This window comes from Rattus norvegicus, chromosome 3 (assembly GCF_021556685.1).
Source record: "Rattus norvegicus strain SHRSP/BbbUtx chromosome 3, alternate assembly SHRSP_T2T, whole genome shotgun sequence".
In the NCBI taxonomy this organism is placed as follows: Eukaryota; Metazoa; Chordata; class Mammalia; order Rodentia; family Muridae; genus Rattus; species Rattus norvegicus.
In genome coordinates, this window is record NC_141536.1 from 49,216,648 (window position 1) to 49,235,116 (window position 18,469).

General features: G+C 42.6%; 1 pseudogene; it reads right to left on the minus strand.

The window, feature by feature from the left end:
• Window positions 1-7,824: 7,824 nt before the first annotated feature.
• On the minus strand, window positions 7,825-7,977 carry LOC120102041 (small nucleolar RNA SNORA17; annotated as a pseudogene).
• Window positions 7,978-18,469: the final 10,492 nt, after the last annotated feature.

An 18,469-nucleotide genomic window follows, 5' to 3' on the forward strand; every position in this document is an offset into this window, starting at 1 on the left:
AAAACACCATTTGATATAACTGACTTCCCAACGAAACCAGAAGTTCCCACTTCATTCCTCACTGAGGACTAGATTCCCTGGCACCAAAAGGTGCCATTTACGCTTCTAAAGGAGGGAAGCAACCTGGAGTCCTATCCAGCCATGATGCCTATGAACCCCAAGCAGGAGCATGGCATGGTAACCCTAAGAATGCAGAAGTGGAGTGTATACCTTGGTGATAAACAAGAGATGTGTAACTGGAATTAAATTCAATAAGATTAAAACCATTCATAGACAAATGGATGCAACTGGAAAATATCATCCTGAGTGAGGTAACCCAATCACAGAAAAACACACATGGTATGCACTCACTGATGAGTGGCTATTAGCCCAAATGCTCGAATTACCCTAGATGCCTAGAACAAATGAAACTCAAGACGGATGATCAAAATGTGAATGCTTCACTCCTTCTCTAAAAGGGGAACAAGAATACCCTTGGCAGGGAAGAGAGAGGCAAAGATTAAAACAGACACAGAAGGAACACCCATTCAGAGCCTGCCCCACATGTGGCCCATACATATACAGCCACCCAATTAGACAAGATGGATGAAGCAAAGAAGTGCAGACCGACAGGAGCCGGATGTAGATCGCTCCTGAGAGACACAGCCAGAATACACCAAATACAGAGGCGAATGCCAGCAGCAAACCACTGAGCTGAGAATAGGACCCCCCGTTGAAGGAATCAGAGAAAGGACTGATAGAGCTCGAAGGGGCTCGAGACCCCATATGAACAACAATGCCAAGCAACCAGAGCTTCCAGGGACTAAGCCACTACCTAAAGACTATACATGGACTGACCCTGGACTCTGACCTCATAGGTAGCAATGAATATCCTAGTAAGAGCACCAGTGGAAGGGGAAGCCCTTGGTCCTGCCAAGACTGAACCGCCCCCCCCAGGGAACGTGATTGTTGAGGGGAGGGCGGTAATGGGGGGAGGAGGGGAAGGGGAAGCCCATAGAGAAGGGCAGGGGGAGGGGTTAGGGGGATGTTGGCCTGGAAACCAGGGAGGGGAATAACAATCGAAATGTAAATAAGAAATACTCAAGTTAATAAAGATGGAAAAAAAAGATTAAAACCATGCCTGGTACTAGAAACCTAGCCAACCCAGGGCGAATGTGGCCACGGATCTTGGAAGGGAACCTTTTTGTTTCTTAGCTGACAGCACCCAAGAGGTTTCCCATCCAAGTACTAGCTAGGACCCACCCTGCTTAGCTTCCAAGATCAGACTAGAATGGGCACATTCAGGGTGGTATGGCCACAGACTGGAAGAGAACCTTTAACTACTACCATATTAAACCACTGAGGATACAGACAAGTGTAGTTTTCACCCCTAATTAAGAAAACTTTTCTTTGCAACAGATGGAGAGCATTACACAAAACTAGAACTGATTAAAATGTAGAGTTGTAGAGCTCAGTCTCGACTGACACATCTACAACGTAATTCCTGCATACTAGGAGCAGAGATCTTTGTAGAAGAGAGGGCAGAAAGACTGTAAGAGTCAGAACACAGAAAGTGTGAGATTGTGTTTCCTTGAAATCAGAGAAGGAATACTTTTGAAGTCTCATCAACATGACTGCTTAAACATAGGACAAAAGTAGACATGCCAAAGTGAACTGGAAAAGACCATGAGGCTGCAAACTTACAGAAATAAGCACAAGAAATGAAATTAAGAAATGCTGGGGGTCAGCAAAATAGTCTACAAGGAAGAGGACAACAATTGGTGATTCAATACCAAATGGTCATCCCTGAAAACATATATACAGGTAGCACTATCTAGGAGATATCTCTCTCTCTCTCTCTCTCTCTCTCTCTCTCTCTCTCTCTCTCTCTCTCTCTCTCTCTCTCTCCCCCCTAAGAATGCAGTAGTGGCATACACATCTTTGTGATGACGAAGAGATCTGTAATTGAGTTAGGCATATTCAGATATATGATATGTGTGTATAAATTTATATATCCTAAATTTATTATATATACATACATATATATATACAATTTTTAAAAGAGACATGAATTTGAAAGGGAAAAGGAGGGAACACAGTAAGAAAGGAAAGGGAGAAATGACATAATTATAATCTCAAAAAATAAAAATTATTTTTAAAAACGGCATATGCCATTATGAACCACCCAAAAGTAAGGCAACTTTGTTTGTAGAAAATTTTCTTACTGAGTCTGTGTTGAGTTTGTGAATTCCCCTTTACAAATAATAAATAAGTAAATAAATAAAAATAAATAAACAAACAAACAAATGAGTTTAAAAATATATCAGATAGAAGAAATGTTCTCAGAGGAATTATTTAGGAAAAACTGTGGACATTAAGTGGCAGTAAGTTTAGTTTAGACAGCAATAAGGAGCTCAAGGAGAACACTTAAACTGTAGATTTGTGAACTCTCATGCCTCTAGGGTCTCTTGAGAGGCTGAGAAATGACTATTTTATTTATGTTTTTGACACATGCACACAAAGTATTAAAAGATAACTGTTATTTTTGTGTGTTATGTTTGTGTGTTCTTTCTCTCTCTCTCTCTGGGAAGGGATGAGCAGGGACTAACCATAAAACTCTTTCTTGGAACTCCCTCTGTAGATCAGGATTATCTAGAATTCACGAGATCTTCTTGTCTATGTCTCACAAGTACTGAGATTAAAGATATGTGCCACCATAGCTGGAAAAAAGATACATTTTAAAAAGGTAGCAGAGCCATATACAGTATAGCACATCTTTAATCCCAGCACTTGGAAGATTGAGGTAGGAGGATTGTTGCAAATTTGAGGCTAGTCTAGGCTACTGTCTTAATCACTGTTCTATTGTTGTGAAGAGACCCTTAGCCAAGGCAACTCTTATTAAAACAACAAGAAGAAGAGTATTCAATTAAGGACCTGCTTATAATTCAGTGGTTAATCCATTACCACAGTGGGGAACATGGTTGCACACATGGCATTGGAGATGAATTTGAGAGCTTTACACCCTAGTCTTCAGGTGTGTGTGTGTGGGGTCAGGGGTCAAAAGGGAGGGAGGGAGGGAGAGGAGAGAGAGAGAGAGAGAGAGAGAGAGAGAGAGAGAGAGAGAGAGAGAGAGAGGGACTGGGTGGGCCTGGCTTGGACTTTGAAACCTTAAAGCTGACCCCTAGTGACACATTTCTTCCAAAAAGGCCACACCTCTCCAACAAAATCATACCTCCTAATCCTTCTAATCCTTTCAAACAGTTCTAATTCCTGGTATCTAAGCATTCAAATAAATGAGGCTGGGAAAGCATTCTTATTCAAACCACCACAGCTATGACAAGAGACTTTGTCTCAAAATATTTTAAAAGGGGGGCAGAATAATATGAAATCATTACATAATTTAAATATGTCCAATTAAGAGGTTAATATTGAGTAATGTTATATACTCAAACATAATAGAATGTCATGCTAGTGTGGCAGAAATGAGAAGATATTGCTGCATTCCCATGTCTCTGGAGATGGACCTAACTGGAATGTCCAGGGAATGATGAAAGAACAGACATATTTGAATACACAGACAAAGAAAAGCAGCGCTGGGTAGACTGATGGAGAAGCTACAGCATGCCAGAAGCTCCCTGTGTTTGTTATATATAGTCTAGCATGGATGTGGGGTTATTATATACAGCTGTATACAGTGGCAGGGTTAACTAATCTTGGGAGGAACAGTATCTGTAGGAGAGCAGTCTTCAGATGTAAACATCTGGAAGCAGAAAACTGTGGTAGACATTTTCTGCATACACCATCAACATTCACAGTTGGAATAAGGAAGTCTTTGCCATCCCTCTGAGCCTCACTTGGGGAAGGCTTTGCTACTCCCACAGGGCTGAGGCATTGCTCTTTGATAAGGCCATACCCCTGCCAAACAATACACATTCACTCAGAACTTCATCAGTTCCCTACAGAATGTGGTTAAACGTCTCCTGCACTCAAAATGCATGAAAATGAAGTAGGTAAAAGTGGGACATGCATTTAGACATGCCTGTGAGTACAAATTTTAATTTAAACCTGTGTAGCTATTCATACAAACTCTTCAAGCATTGAGGGCTGAAGTCAGTGGCTCTTTTCAAACTTCTGTTCAGGCCACCTATCTAAGAATTCTACTTAGTAGAAGCATACTTTAAAAGAACTAATGATGTCCACAATATTTTAGAACTGAAGTAATAAGTCATATACTCACTCACAAGTCTACGGTCTTATCTACTTGTTTTCTGTGTAAGGAGTTGGAAAAATATAGTAGTTCCTCTTGACCAACCCACTGTAGTCACAGGTCTAGAAAACCCAACTGTTGACAAGAAAACACTATAAGATCCCCTGAATACATTTAAAACTTATGTTCTTAAAAATAATTGTTAGTTAATAGTTGCATTAGTTGAAATTCAGCAGAACATACGAAGAGAATGGATATATATTACCAGGCAATGGATTAGATATGAACTGGGTAGAAGAACAATGGCGGTCTGTATGTTGCAAAGGCAGAAATGCAAGAGCTGCTTGCAACCCACCATGCTAGGTATCTCAGTAATTCTGATATGGTGCTGAAGGACCAGGAGATTTCTGAAGACCTGATTGTCATCTTCTGACCACACCGGAAGGCTGAAGAACCCGAGTTCTGATGTCAGTGACGGAAAGCAGCAGCAGAGCAGATTCACTCATCAGGAGGAAGGGGAGGGCGGGCAGGCAAACGGATTCTGCTTTTCACTCAGACCTTTTTATATTTGGGCAGTCATGGAATTTGTTGCCCACATGGGGAAATATCCTCTCCTTTCAGTTAATCCTTTTAAGAAATACCCTTGTAGACCTACCCAGGTGCAAGACTCCCAGTTCATTTTAGAACCTATTAAGTTGACAATCAAGTTTGACCATAACAAGTGTTTTCCAAGACAGGGTCTCATTATGTAGCTGAGGATGGCCTCAAACTCATGACCTTTCTGCCTTAAGCTACGTACTGGTATTACAGGTATGTGCTACTATGTCCAGTGTAAGATTGTCTAATGCAGCATGCTATAGGCTCTAAACGTGAGGTATGCTATTCTATCCTTTGGACTCAACCTTCATAAAGAGATGGTAGGCTGACAGGTATCGAGTACAGATAGTAATATAACAAGTAACTAAAATAGAGCACTTTAGAGGAACATGTGATCAAAAGAGCCTGGGGTAGGTGCTCAGGGATACCGAAGACTGAAAGTATAAGATCAAGCTCATCAATGATAAAAATTAATAGGCAAATTTAACATTCTATTGGATATAAAATCCAATTCTTATACAGAGGTATAAGGTGGAAACAGGCCTATGTGCACATTCCTGCACACATATACACACAAAAAGAAACATAAATACATAAAAACTAAATCATTATAGAAAAGACCTCAGTGTACATGGAACCCAGTTTAGTGATGGATTCTTTTCTAGTTTGGCACTGTAGCTTTTCCAGCAGGCCACAGATTTTCACCCCTGAGATGTTGTCTGTACATCAACGGCAGTCTCATCATCTGTCACGACGGCTGGTCCTGGAGCTTCCTTCTTCTCTAAATTAAGTGTATATAAACAATGGTGATGCGTGTCTGCCTTTAAACTAAACATCACCTCTCTCTCTCTCTCTCTCTCTCTCTCTCTCTCTCTCTCTCTCTTCGCTTAGAATCTTTTTTGTTTACTTTTTATTGGTTCTTTGTGAATCTCACATCATGCACCCCAATCCCACTCATCTCCCCCTCCCTCAAACACACCCTCCACACTTGTAACATCCTCCCCAACAGAGAAAAAAAATCTCAATGTGGAGCTGTGTCATAGTGTGGTGTCCCACAGTATATCTTTTTGTCTACATTTCTTTGCTTGCAGATGTTCATTTGCAAATGGTACGAGGTCTGGTACAAGTCCCCTAGCTTCCTCTACTTACTGGACTCCTCTCAGAAATCCTATTGTTGCCCTGTGTCATGGAGGTTCAGTAGTACCAGTTCACTCATGTGCTTCAGTACTTCATTGGTGAGATAGATGTTGGTGTGAGACAATGCAAAGTCCTGGATCTGGGCCTGGGAGGTGAAATGGAAGTTTCTAGATATGTCAGGCAACGCAGACTCATGTGGTATTTTGCTTAAAGGCAAGGCCTGTGGGAGGACATATGATGTTTGGAGAAAGTATAACTAGAACTCAACAGACAGTGACGGCACACTTCTTTTGGTCTCGAGTCTTTGCTGATTGTTGCTTATCTTCACTGATTTTTTAGCTTCTTTGAGAGAAGCATGGCTGACAACTTCTTCTGTCATTCCCTGCTGGTCCTGGTCACTCCCACTAACTTTTTCTGATTCTCCAGAGGCCTGGCTGTTTCTGCTGGATTGTGCCACTGCTGCTGATTTATGTTTGGTATCCTGGCATTACTCAACTGGACGGCTGGTATCCTGTCAGACAGAGATGGGAATTACCCCCAAAGAACAACAGGTCCACACCCCCTTGTCCTATTTACTATCTTTTCTCCCCTACATTTGGATAGTGGGCTATAAGGCTGGGGGTCAAAGCATTTGCAAACCCTAATTAAAAGTACATTTTGAAAAATGTGAGTCTAAAATATAAGAGAGAGAGGTATCTGTGCTTGTCGACCCACCTACTCCCCTACTCCCCTGCTCCCCTGCTCCCCTGCTCCCCTGCTCCCCTGCTCCCCTGCTCCCCTGCTCCCCTGCTCCCCTGCTCCCCTGCTCCCCTGCTCCCCTGCTCCCCTGCTCCCCTGCTCCCCTGCTCCCCTGCTCTCACACTGTCCTACAACCAGAGCTAGCTCTACTCTGCTGCCCAGGAGAGGCACAGGGCTTGCTCTCTGGAGTACTGCAGTGGGTGAGAGGCAGGGACAGCTCTCCTGCTCTAAGGTCAGGTCTCCTGTCTGAGCTGGTGGTAAGGAGTGAAGGGGAAGAGGTTATCTCTTCCTCTAGCTCAGCAAAGATAAAAATTAACAAATATAACATCCTGACAGTGGATGTAACATTCGATTCCTATACATAGGTATGAGATGGAAACTGACTTTTCTAAGAACTTGCATGTACACATGTGTCTCCATACATGGGAGACAAGGGTAGAACCATGATGCCCACATTTGTATCCTCAGGGCCACTGACCCTCAACTCCCATAGTGTGCAGGGAGGGGTGGAGGTCAGGGGGAAGAGGGGAGGGTGGAAGGTAGAGTGCACTCTCCTGAGTTACGGCAGCTGGAGTGGACCAGGGTCAGCTCTACTGTTTCTATACCCTCTGTGTCAGTTTTCTCCCCACAACCCTCACTGTCCAGGTGAGGGATGAGGCCAGTTCTTTACAGCCCTCAGACATCAACATGTTACCAGAAAGCACCCCAGACCAGGGATGTCCACCTGGCCTTTGATGATAACAGACCCATGTTGATTCAGGGCCAAGGAACCAGTTGTGGCCCTCAATGGCAGCCCATGCCAAGACCCCACTATGGTCTCAGGTGGCATCACCCAATACTCACATCAGGCTGCTCCTTGCTACTCTGAAGGCTACAGTTCTGTCTCACTTCATTGTGCCCACATCCTTCACATTCTCTTTCTCTTCCATTTTTCCACCACTTATTTGTCCCCTTTAGTGGCAGCTGGTGTCTCTAATTGTCCAGGATCATGTCAAGAGTGGTCTCAGGAGAGGTTTCAGGCATGTTATGTCCTGCTCATACATTATGGTGCCAGGCAGGGGTCATCTCCAAAATGGCTTGCCACCCCCTCACCCACACACACGCCTGTACAGTGCTAAACTGGTTGATGGTCATCCCAGCTTTGCTTTTTTTTTTTTTCTAAAGGGGATGTTAGGCTACTAATTATTCAGATGTTTATGAACACCACTATGTTATGAACAGGTCAGAACACTGAGAATAGACTCAGCCTCTCTCCTCTCTGCCACCTACTGACGCACATGTAACCCAGCGGCCACACTTGCAATGCCTCTAGGGGCAGAGCCTACTTTTTCTTTAATAATGCTGTCGGAACCCCAGAAGACATGGGGAAGGAAAGAAATCAGCCAGCTACAGGGAATTCACCCCTGTGCAGTTCCCAGTAGCCAAGTCTTGCTTTTGCTGGTATCCTCCTTGACCCATAGCTGTGGGCTATCTTCAGTCAGTTGGTAGCTGCTGATTCAAGGTCTGGTGAACTAGGCAGCTACAGGAGGAACGTTCAGTGCTGTGGCAGGCAGACCCTTCCCATGGATTACTGGATGCAGTGGAATCTAAAGCAGATATGGTCCTTTAGGAACCAGAAATCTTGGAAGTACCAAAAGCCTTTAGACTTTTTTTAAGCAAGGTAGTTAATAACTTGTTGGCCTCCTGCTCTACTGGGATTTCAGTGGCAGCAGTCACCTTCTCTCCTCCCTCCTTCCCCTCATTCTTTTTGATATATTGGATTGTAGGATGATGTCATACAGCTGAAGGCAGGTACAAGATAGAACGATGCCTGTCATTAGTTGGGAAGGAAGGATGGGCAGGAGAAAAGTTTTAGAGAAAGGAGGAGACTGGAGCAAATGAGAAGCAGTGGCCAGCAGAGAACATGGAAGCTGATGTTAAGATTCCTCTCTTCACCTTTACAGTTGTTATGAATATTCTTATGGGATGGATATGTACAGGGCTTTGTCGTCTAGGTGGGCAATTACATATTATCAGTTGGATCAGAGCTAATTGTGTTGTGTGTTCTTTCATGTGGTGATTTAAGTTCAAGAAAGTGTGTGGCAGCTGGAGACACTAGGCAGCCATGGAATTGGGATGTATATTTCTGGCATGGTGGCAACCTGCCTTGGGAACTAGATGGGTAGAAATTCCTGCCAGGCTCAGAGAGAAGACATCAGCAGTGTGATATGGGATAGAGCAAAGCGGGTAAGAGGCTTTGTTGACTGAGGTGAAGATATCTACTGAAGATATCTACCAGATATCTTAGGGCACCAAGGTGCTGGTCCTAGTAGTGCATGGTAATAGACAGCGTTTTTTAAATAATTTTACAGCAACATTGGATACCTAGAAGAAAAGAAGAGTGGTTAATAAAGTCATCAAAGGGTGATCACTGCCTGAACTTAGCCATCAGGGATGGCTGAACCATTGGGCTGATGAAGGTACCAAACTTGTTCTCTAATCAGGGGGCAGAGTGGAAGTGGAGAACTGGCTAAGCTAGAGGTGACTGTTGTCAGTGCTATAGCATGAGCAGTAAAGTGATATTCTGGACAGTGTTAAATTTCCTCCGTACCTCATAACTCCTCATTTCTAGGCTAGGATTAGAATCGACAGGCAGTGACTAAGAGCAAGCTCAGGGAGTACATGCAGAGGCAGGTCCATGGGTTGTTGCAGCAAGAAAAGCAATGAACAGGACGAGGCAGCTACAACCATTTAATGTGAATCCTGGTCAGCTTTTTTTTTTTTTTTTTTTTTTTTTTATTAACTTGAGTGTTTCTTATTTACATTTCGAGTGTTATTCCCTTTCCCGGTTTCCAGGCAAACATCCCCCTAATCCCTCCCCATCCCCTTCTTTATGGGTGTTCCCCTCCCCACCCTCCCCCCATTACTGCCCTCCCCCGAACAATCACGTTCACTGGGGGTTCAGTCTTAGCAGGACCAAGGGCTTCCCCTTCCACTGGTGATCTTACTAGAATATTCATTGCTACCTATGAGGTCAGAGTCCAGGGTCAGTCCATGTATAGTCTTTAGGTAGTGGCTTAGTCCCTGGAAGCTCTGGTTGCTTGGCATTGTTGTTCATATGGGGTCTCGAGCCCCTTCAAGCTCTTCCAGTTCTTTCTCTGATTCCTTCAACGGGGGTCCTATTCTCAGTTCAGTGGTCTGCTGCTGGCATTCGCCTCTGTATTTGCTGTATTCTGGCTGTGTCTCTCAGGAGCGATATACATCCGGCTCCTGTCGGCCTGCACTTCTTTGCTTCATCCATCTTGTCTAATTGGATGGCTGTATATGTATGGGCCACACGTGGGGCAGGCTCTGAATGGTGTTCCTTCTGTGTCTGTTTTAATCTTTGCCTCTCTATTCCCTGCCAAGGGTATTCTTGTTCCGCTTTTAAAGAAGGAGTGAAGCATTCACATTTTGATCATCTGTCTTGAGTTTCATTTGTTCTAGGCATCTAGGGTAATTCAAGCATTTGGGCTAATAGCCACTTATCAGTGAGTGCATACCATGTATGTCTTTCTGTGTTTGGGTTAGCTCACTCAGGATGATATTTTCCAGTTCCAACCATTTGCCTACGAATTTCATAAAGTCGTTGTTTTTGATAGCTGAGTAATATTCCATTGTGTAGATGTACCACATTTTCTGTATCCATTCCTCTGTTGAAGGGCATCTGGGTTCTTTCCAGCTTCTGGCTATTATAAATAGGGCTGCGATGAACATAGTGGAGCATGTGTCTTTTTTATATGTTGGGACATCTTTTGGGTATATGCCCAAGAGAGGTATAGCTGGATCTTCAGGCAGTTGAATGTCCAATTTTCTGAGGAACCTCCAGACTGATTTCCAGAATGGTTGTACCAGTTTGCAATCCCACCAACAATGGAGGAGTGTTCCTCTTTCTCCACATCCTCGCCAGCATCTGTTGTCCCCTGAGTTTTTGATCTTAGCCATTCTCACTGGTGTGAGGTGAAATCTCAGGGTTGTTTTGATTTGCATTTCCCTTATGACTAAAGATGTTGAACATTTCTTTAGGTGTTTCTCAGCCATTTGGCATTCCTCAGCTGTGAATTCTTTGTTTAGCTCTGAGCCCCATTTTTTAATAGGGTTATTTGTTTCCCTGCGGTCTAACTTCTTGAGTTCTTTGTATATTTTGGATATAAGGCCTCTATCTGTTGTAGGATTGGTAAAGATCTTTTCCCAATCTGTTGGTTGCCGTTTTGTCCTAACCACAGTGTCCTTTGCCTTACAGAAGCTTTGCAGTTTTATGAGATCCCATTTGTCGATTCTTGATCTTAGAGCATAAGCCATTGGTGTTTTGTTCAGGAAATTTTTTCCAGTGCCCATGTGTTCCAGATGCTTCCCTAGTTTTTCTTCTATTAGTTTGAGTGTGTCTGCTTTGATGTGGAGGTCCTTGATCCACTTGGACTTAAGCTTTGTACAGGGTGATAAGCATGGATCGATCTGCATTCTTCTACATGTTGACCTCCAGTTGAACCAGCACCATTTGCTGAAAATGCTATCTTTTTTCCATTGGATGGTTTTGGCTCCTTTGTCAAAAATCAAGTGATCATAGGTGTGTGGGTTCATTTCTGGGTCTTCAATTCTATTCCATTGGTCTATCTGTCTGTCTCTGTACCAATACCATGCAGTTTTTATCACTATTGCTCTGTAATACTGCTTGAGTTCAGGGATAGTGATTCCCCCTGAAATCCTTTTATTGTTGAGGATAGCTTTAGCTATCCTGGGTTTTTTGTTATTCCAGATGAATTTGCAAATTGTTCTGTCTAACTCTTTGAAGAATTAGATTGGTATTTTGATGGGGATTGCATTGAATCTGTAGATCGCTTTTGGTAAAATGGCCATTTTTACTATATTAATCCTGCCAATCCAGGAGCATGGGAGATCTTTCCATCTTCTGAGGTCTTCTTCAATTTCCTTCTTCAGTGTCTTGAAGTTCTTATTGTACAGATCTTTTACTTGCTTTGTTAAAGTCACACCGAGGTACTTTATATTATTTGGGTCTATTATGAAGGGTGTCGTTTCCCTAATTTCTTTCTCGGCTTGTTTCTCTTTTGTATAGAGGAAGGCAACTGATTTATTTGAGTTAATTTTATACCCAGCCACTTTGCTGAAGTTGTTTATCAGCTTTAGTAGTTCTCTGGTGGAACTTTTGGGATCACTTAAATATACTATCATGTCGTCTGCAAATAGTGATATTTTGACCTCTTCTTTTCCGATCTGTATCCCCTTGATCTCCTTTTGTTGTCTGATTGCTCTGGCTAGAACTTCAAGAACTATATTGAATAAGTAGGGAGAGAGTGGGCAGCCTTGTCTAGTCCCTGATTTTAGTGGGATTGCTTCAAGTTTCTCTCCATTTAGTTTAATGTTAGCAACTGGTTTGCTGTATATGGCTTTTACTATGTTCAGGTATGGGCCTTGAATTCCTATTCTTTCCAGGACTTTTATCATGAAGGGGTGTTGAATTTTGTCAAATGCTTTCTCAGCGTCTAATGAAATGATCATGTGGTTTTGTTCTTTCAGTTTGTTTATATAATGGATCACGTTGATGGTTTTCCGTATATTAAACCATCCCTGCATGCCTGGGATGAAGCCTACTTGGTCATGGTGGATGATTGTTTTGATGTGCTCTTGGATTCGGTTTGCCAGAATTTTGTTGAGTATTTTTGCGTCGATATTCATAAGGGAAATTGGTCTGAAGTTCTCTTTCTTTGTTGTGTCTTTGTGTGGTTTAGGTATAAGAGTAATTGTGGCTTCGTAGAAGGTATTCGGTAGTGATCCATCTGTTTCAATTTTGTGGAATAGTTTGGATAATATTGGTATGAGGTCTTCTATGAAGGTTTGATAGAATTCTGCACTAAACCCGTCTGGACCTGGGCTCTTTTTGGTTGGGAGACCTTTAATGACTGCTTCTATTTCCTTAGGAGTTATGGGGTTGTTTAACTGGTTTATCTGTTCCTGATTTAACTTCGATACCTGGTATCTGTCTAGGAAATTGTCCATTTCCTGAAGATTTTCAAGTTTTGTTGAATATAGGTTTTTATAGTAAGATCTGATGATTTTTTGAATTTCCTCTGAATCTGTTGTTATGTCTCCCTTTTCATTTCTGATTTTGTTAATTTGGACGCACTCTCTGTGTCCTCTCGTTAGTCTGGCTAAGGGTTTATCTATCTTGTTGATTTTCTCAAAGAACCAACTTTTGGTTCTGTTGATTCTTTCTATGGTCCTTTTTGTTTCTACTTGGTTGATTTCAGCTCTGAGTTTGATTATTTCCTGCCTTCTACTCCTCCTGGGTGTATTTGCTTCTTTTTGTTTTAGAGCTTTTAGGTGTGCTGTCAAGCTGCTGACATATGCTCTTTCCTGTTTCTTTCTGCAGGCACTCAGCGCTATGAGTTTTCCTCTTAGCACAGCTTTCATTGTGTCCCATAAGTTTGGGTATGTTGTACCTTCATTTTCATTAAATTCTAAAAAGTTTTTAATTTCTTTCTTTATTTCTTCCTTGACCAGGTTATCATTGAGTAAAGCATTGTTCAATTTCCAAGTATATGTGGACATTCTTCCTTGATTGTTATTGAAGACCAGTTTTAGGCCGTGGTGGTCCGATAGCACGCATGGGATTATTTCTATCTTTCTGTACCTGTTGAGGCCCGTTTTTTGACCAATTATATGGTCAATTTTGGAGAAAGTACCATGAGGAGCTGAGAAGAAGGTATATCCTTTTGTTTTAGGATAGAATGTTCTATAAATATCCGTTAGGTCCATTTGGCTCATGACTTCTCTTAGTCTGTCTACATCTCTGTTTAATTTCTGTTTCCATGATCTGTCCATTGAAGAGAGTGGGGTGTTGAAATCTCCCACTATTATTGTGTGAGGTCCAATGTGTGTTTTGAGCTTCAGTAAGGTTTCTTTTACATATGTAGGTGCCCTTGTATTTGGAGCATAGATATTTAGGATTGAGAGTTCATCTTGGTGGATTTTTCCTTTGATGAATATGAAGTGTCCTTCCTTATCTTTTTTGATGACTTTTAGTTGAAAATTGATTTTATTTGATATTAGAATGGCTACTCCAGCTTGCTTCTTCTGACCATTTGCTTGGAAAGTTGTTTTCTAGCCTTTCACTCTGAGGTAGTGTCTGTCTTTGTCTCTGAGGTGTGTTTCCCGTAGGCAGCAGAATGCAGGGTCCTCGTTGCGTATCCAGTTTGTTAATCTATTTCTTTTTATTGGGGAGTTGAGCCCATTGATGTTGAGAGATATTAAGGAATAGTGATTATTGCTTCCCGTTTTATTCATATTTGGATGTGAGGTTATGTTTGTGTGCTTTCTTTCTCTTTGTTTTGTTGCCAAGACGATTAGTTTCTTGCTTCTTCTAGGGTATAGCTTGCCTCCTTATGTTGGGCTTTACCCTTTATTATCCTTTGTAGTGCTGGATTTGTAGAAAGATACTGTGTAAATTTGGTTTTGTCATGGAATATCTTGGTTTCTCCATCTATGTTAATTGAGAGTTTTGCAGGATACAGTAACCTGGGCTGGCATTTGTGTTCTCTTAGGGTCTGTATGACATCAGTCCAGGATCTTCTGGCCTTCATAGTTTCTGGCGAAAAGTCTGGTGTGATTCTGATAGGTCTGCCTTTATATGTTACTTGACCTTTTTCCCTTACTGCTTTTAATATTCTTTCTTTATTTTGTGCATTTGGTGTTTTGACTATTATGTGACGGGAGGTGTTTCTTTTCTGGTCCAATCTATTTGGAGTTCTGTAGGCATCTTGTATGCCTATGGGTATCTCTTTTTTTAGGTTAGGGAAGTTTTCTTCTATGATTTTGTTGAAGATATTTACTGGTCCTTTGAGCTGGGAGTCTTCACTCTCTTCTATACCTATTATCCTTAGGTTTGATCTTCTCATTGAGTCCTGGATTTCCTGTATGTTTTGGACCAGTAGCTTTTTCCGCTTTACATTATCTTTGACAGTTGTGTCAATGATTTCTATGGAATCTTCTGCTCCTGAGATTCTCTCTTCCATCTCTTGAATTCTGTTGGTGAGGCTTGTATCTACAGCTCCTTGTCTCTTCTTTTGGTTTTCTATATCCAGGGTTGTTTCCATGTGTTCTTTCTTGATTGCTTCTATTTCCATTTTTAATTCCTTCAATTGTTTGATTGTGTTTTCCTGGAATTCTTTCAGGGATTTCTGCGATTCTTTCAGGGATTTTTGCGATTCCTCTCTGAAGGCTTCTACTTGTTTATTAATGTTTTCCTGTGTTTCCCTAAGGGAGTTCTTCACGTCTTTCTTGAAGTCCTCCAGCATCATGATCAAATATGATTTTGAAACTAGATCTTGCTTTTCTGGTGTGTTTGGATATTCCATGTTTGTTTTGGTGGGAGAATTGGGCTCCGATGATGCCATGTAGTCTTGGTTTCTGTTGCTTGTGTTCCTACGCTTGCCTCTCGCCATCAGATTATCTCTAGTGTTACTTTGTTCTGCTATTTCTGACAGTGGCTAGACTGTCCTATAGGCCTGTGTGTCAGGAGTGCTGTAGACCTGTTTTCCTCTCTTTCAGTCAGTTATGGGGACAGAGTGTTCTGCTTTCGGGCGTGTAGTTTTTCCTCTCTACAGGTCTTCAGCTTTTCCTGTGGGCCTGTGTCTTGAGTTCACCAGGCAGCTTTCTTGCAGCAGAAAAGTTGGTCTTACCTGTGGTCCTAAGGCTCAAGTTCGCTCGTGGGGTGCTGCCCACGGGCTCTCTGCAGCGGCAGCAACCAGGAAGACCTGTGCCGCCCCTTCCGGGAGCTTCAGTGCACCAGGGTTCCAGATGGCCTTTGGTGTTTACCTCTGGTGTCCGAGATGTATGTACAGAGAGCAGTCTCTTCTGGTTTCCCAGGCTTATCTGCCTCTCTGAAGGTTCAGCTCTCCCTCCCACGGGCCCTGGTCAGCTTTAGTTATTGTTATTATTCTCACTTTGTAACACCGCTTTTCGCCTTAATATTTTTACTAACTGATGAGGTCCAACGGGCATGTGACAAGACACAAAAGTAGTGTGGGTTCCCAATTTACAAAAATAGAACCTTTGAAAAATGTGAAACACTGACTGGTGAGTTGAACTTAATATGCTGTATTAAGCGTCTTCATTGTTATTTGTGACTAATTTCTTCACACTGAAAACCATATAGGAAAAGAGCCAGTGAGATAGTTCAGAGAGTAAAGGTGTTTGCTGCTAAGCCTAATTAATGATCTGAGTTTAATCCACACATAGTGGAAGGAGAGAACCTCTTCCGGGAAGTTGTCCTCTGACCTCTGCACACATATTACGCAACACTGTGCATGTGCACACGCACGCACACACGCACACACATAAATGTAAATAAAGGAAGAAGAAAAAAGTAAAGCTAAGCATTCTTTTTTCTGTGACACTGTTTTTCAGGGGGCCTCGATTTTCTATTTTAATCTTAATTTTTTTTTCTTATCTGAGTTTCTGTCTCACGGCTGCTACAAACTATTTCCTTCTTGCCCAAGACTCCAAGATGTTTCTAAGACAGTATCACAGGGACCACTTGCGACGTAGGCAGCCAGGACCTAAGCCTGACTTGAAGAAGCAACACTAGAACCCTAAACAGAGTGGGACCCTGCTTGGATTTGTAGTAAGCCCTGCTACCTTCTTTATTTCCCACCCTCTTTCATAAGCAGCACTTGCCCCTTTATAAGACTCCCTACAGGCTTGAGAAGGAATGTCCCAGATTTCAGCCACATTCCCATGACCTCTCTTCCCAGGGGCCTGTCCAGATGTGGTGGGAAGGACAGGGTGGAAAAATCTCTTCCTGCTGCATCCTGGCCTGGCTTTCCATGTCCCCACTACAAGGGAAGAAAATGCTAATTCTTCTTATCATGAAATATGTAAAGCCTATTGAAATAAAAATGTCAGTTTTCAGAGAGGTTTTGAACTTCAAGATTGGACATGTGGAATACTGAGAAGAAACGAAACGTAACCCAAGAGGACAGGCACTTTAAAGTCTGATTATGAAACTCTGTCAACTCGGGGGCAACAAGGGTGTTATACTAAGAGTCTATGTGTTTTATCTTTAGATAGCTTTGGGGGTAACATAAGAGCTATCTGATAAATTCAATGCCTAGTTATGCCTCTGCTCTCACAGAGCGTGTTCTATTTTGGTAGACAGAGAAAACAAATGAGGTCTCTATTCCCCTTTTAACTTGGGTAGCCAGTGGCTCTCCCGCATTTAACTCCTCATTGATTCAGTCCGAGGGACAAACAATTACATGTTTTTCTCATTTACCCTTTCTGATGTACCCTCTTTAGAGGAAGCATCTTTCCCTCTCAGACATTTCTTTTTAAATGATTTTCTATTTCACAACAAGTTCTGAAATTATTTTTCCCGGCATCCATTCACGGCAGGCACTCGTATCTCTCCCTTTGTCTGAGCTTACTTCTCTTATGAACTAAGACAGACTCTTCTTTGTCTAACGCGTCACTGACAACACTGAAGCAAAGCAGCTTATCTCTCCCTCAGCCAGTTCATGGTAATACAATTGCACCCAGTCAGGAATCTGGTCTTAATTAACTGTGAAGTCCCCAACACATTTTAGGCTGTCTGTAGTCCTCCCCGTCCTTCAAACAATGGGAAGACTTTCAAGCCCCTGGGGCCAGTCTTGCAGTGGCTTTAGACCACATGCCTGGGCCATTGACCACACAGTATCCCTGGGCAGTGGTGAATTGGGTGTCTGTTTTTGTTCTTTTTTTTTTTTTTAATTCTCAGCCAGTCCAAATACAGTTTTTCTTAGAGAGGAACCTAGGGACTCCATTTCTTGGTTTATTCTCCTTTTATACCCCCCCCCCCCTCACGAATTTTCTTAACCTAGTCTCCATTCCTTTTTCTTTCCAGAGGGCTCAAGTCCACTTTGGGTGGGGTAGTGTCTAATCCCTTTCCTCTCTGGAGAATTCCCACTGTTATATGAAGAAAAAACCGACTCTTTGTTTGTTTGTTTTTGTTTGTTTTGGGGTGAGACAGGGTTTTGCTTTGTAGCCCTGTAGAACTATGTTGACCAGGCTGGCCTAGAACCCATAGAGAACCACCTTCCTCTCCCTACTGAGTGTCACCACATTCAGCCCATTTTACATATTAACTGCTCCTTAAGGCATTACTGACACACACACACACACGCGCGCGCACACACACACACACACACACACACACGCGCGCACGCGCACACACGAACTGTCCTTTTTTTTTTTTTTTTTTTTTATTAACTTGAGTATTTCTTATATACATTTCGAGTGTTATTCCCTTTCCCGGTTTCCGGGCAAACATCCCCCTCCCTCCTCCCCTTCCTTATGGGTGTTCCCCTCCCAACCCTCCCCCCATTGCCGCCCTCCCCCCAACAGTCTAGTTCACTGGGGGTTCAGTCTTAGCAGGACCCAGGGCTTCCCCTTCCACTGGTGCTCTTACTAGGATATTCATTGCTACCCATGGGGTCAGAGTCCAGGGTCAGTCCATGTATAGTATTTAGGTAGTGGCTTAGTCCCTGGAAGCTCTGGTTGCTTGACATTGTTGTACTTTTGGGGTCTCGAGCCCCTTCAAGCTCTTCCAGTTTTTTCTCTGATTCCTTCAACGGGGGACCTATTCTCAGTTCAGTGGTTTGCTGCTGGCATTCGCCTCTGTATTTGCTGTATTCTGGCTGTGTCTCTCAGGAGCGATCTACATCCGGCTCCTGTCGGTCTGCACTTCTTTGCTTCATCCATCTTGTCTAATTGGGTGGCTGTATATGTATGGGCCACATG